Here is a 3016-nt window from a genome sequence, read left to right as displayed (position 1 = left end):
GGGAATTTTAAAGATTTTTATTTATTTTTAGGCTGAGCATAACTTGAGGTTTTAAGTATAATTCGGCTTATGCCGGTTTTACCCTTTTCGGCCATAGAATGAGTTTTACTAAACCTTTTGACCCCAAACTTTTTCCTACTGATTTATTATGCTAAATATAATATTTGAGCCTTCTGGAATTATAAAAGTATCAACTTTTCTTTTAAAACCTGGAAATGGCCCCAAATCGCCTTTTTAGGCATTTTTACGACATAGTATATGTCAAAACTAGTTTTTATATAAAAGGTCTAATACCTACTGATATATTTAGTAGAATTTCATATATTAATAGGAAACTAGAGATGAAAACTCAGATTGCCCGTTTTTATCTTTTTTTAGCTTATGTAAAATTACCGAAATGCCCTTATGAGGCGTAATTGGTGTTTAAAAACATTTGGGGCATAATTGGACATACCTTACTGATATTACAACATATTTGGTGCATATGATCTCAAGAAACTTGCATATGACTTATATGGTTACTCGTTACACACTTTCGCGTTCGGATCGGCTTATGTGACTAGTTCACGCATATTAGCCGAAACGGGTCAAACCGTATCATCTTAGTCTCTAAATTCAGAATGTGTTAGTTTACCCACATTATACAAGTATCCAAGCTTGTAGGGTCTAAATCACATTTCGTCCCGGTTTTCGCATTCCTCGCGATTAAACCATATTTATTCTTTGAAACTAACCGGTCTAAGCTTAGGCTATGTTAAAAGACCCGTTAGGATTCTAATAGGTTATTATAACCTTCGTTCCAGAATAGGAGCCCAGTAAAAGACACGTGCATTTTTCTTTTGTGGTTATACTTGCTCAGGTAAATACTTTTAACTTATTTTCCCTATACGGGCTTGGGGGTACGGTATATAAAATACCGCTTGGTCGGGCAATTGACCCCAACTCATTAGTAGTTGGGTATTATCAATGTGACCCGTTTGAAAACTTGGTTTTGTTTGTTTTTACGCCTTTGGGAGCTTATTGACCATGTCCCGGATATCCTTGGCATCATTTTTTGCCACGACCTTGACACCCGGGTGTAGGCGTACACCCGGTATTATGTCCATATTATTAAGGTATAAACGTTGGCTTCCCGCCGCGGACTTATACTGAGTGGTGTGTCAATTAACCTTAAACCCGACACGACTCGGGCGACTGAACGCATAACGAACATGTAAATCTTTTACAAGTTTAACTTTGATTAATTATTCCCAAGTTATAAAATGTTTTGTGCCTTGAGCATTTAAATCAATTTTTTTTAAAACCTTTTCAAAATGAGTCAGTTAAATTGTATTTACCAGTGTAAACTGACGTATTTTCCCCAAAAAGATTAAGTGCAGGTGCTATACGTAATAGGCTGGTCTCTCCTTAGCATCATAGAGTCTCGCAAGCTTTGGGATGCAATTATCTGTTGAACAGTTTTTTCTCTTTTTATTCCGATCCGCCTGTGGATCTATTTCGACTACTTGTGATACTTTAATATTACATTTGATGGTTGAAATAAATCTATTTCTTTTGCTTCCGCTGTGCATTATAATTTGTGTTGTTTGACAAATGATGATATCAACTACGTCACGATACTCCCCCACCGGGCCCACCGGTGACACGTGGAAATTCGGGGTGTGACAGGGTCGTGCTCAGCGAACACGGAGGCGTGGTCAAATAATGCAGACAAACTGCAATTAATGAAGAAAGAGCGAAGGATGGACACGGGGCCGTGCCCAATGGACACGGGGCCGTGCCCGAGCTTCTTTTCAGCCTATAAATAGGGGTGCTTGGATCACTTGCAACTCATCCCTTGGCACACCACCTCTCTTACCCTTCACCCACCACCCACCACCATCACAACACCATCATCCACCACCATCATCCATTGTCCATCATAGAGTGTGTGAGTCATCTCGGGATCCAAAATTGATCGTAAGAGTTCTTGACAATTAAAGGCCATGTTTGCCTAAGTCTCTTATATCACTTGGTGAAGACAAGTGTTTAGTGTAATACGTTTTATTTTTAATCTTTTCGCACTTTTTATTGGTTATGTATTAATGACTTTAATAACTAGTTTCTTATGTTGAAGGTGATTCTTCCTTATCGTTTGTCCGTGGTGTCTTGGCATTATTTTACTGTCTATATAAAATAAAAGATTTTCACCATTCATATCTCCACGGTCTATATGGAGATATGTTGGCTACCTGGTCGGGGGTTAAGGGAACGGTTTGGTAAGAGTCTTTGATACGTGGTCGAAAACCGGTGCTTGTAATTGTTTAATTTGATGTTTTTACACAAGTTTTAGTTTCGAATTTCCTACTCTTGATTAGATATGTATTTTGCAGGTCTAACGGAGTTTAAGGAGCTTTTCGGGTCATCGGAGTGAAAACAGGACCACCGGGACGCGAAACAGGTCAACCGGGAGCAAGGGAAGCGAAAAAACAGAGATTACACTTTCTGGGTGCCGTCGCCGACGCCCATACGGGCCGTCGCCGACGGTCAATGCAAATGTCCGTAGCCCACAATTGACCGTAGACAGCTAACTAGACCGTCGGCACCAAATAGAAATCCATGCACCGTCGCCGACGGGGCATCAAGCCGTCTGCGACGGTCCCTCTATTTTGCAAACGCGTAAAAATGTATTTGGGGGTCTTGAACGAATGAAAAGAAGGCAGCATTGACATTTTGGGGGGTTACACTTGTTTTGTTTTTGAAACTGGAGCTTGGAGCCAATAATCATCGATCTTTCACCTACCATTGAACCATCTATCATCACTACAACCCGAATTCATCATCATCACACATCAATCATCAAAACCCTAGTTCATCCAATCCATCATCCTTCTCACCATCATCATTCCATAAACCCTAATTCTGCATCATTCCTTCATCCTACAAGCTTCAAGATGACTCCATCCGCATTCCAAGCATCCGGTGATCAAGTTGCATCAACCATGAGCGGCTAATCATCTCGGTTTCACCCCGGTGT

This window comes from Helianthus annuus, chromosome 11, assembly GCF_002127325.2.
Source record: "Helianthus annuus cultivar XRQ/B chromosome 11, HanXRQr2.0-SUNRISE, whole genome shotgun sequence".
NCBI lineage: Eukaryota > Viridiplantae > Streptophyta > Magnoliopsida > Asterales > Asteraceae > Helianthus > Helianthus annuus.
The sequence above is the reverse complement of the archived record's forward strand: the minus strand, read 5'-3'. Positions refer to the sequence as shown.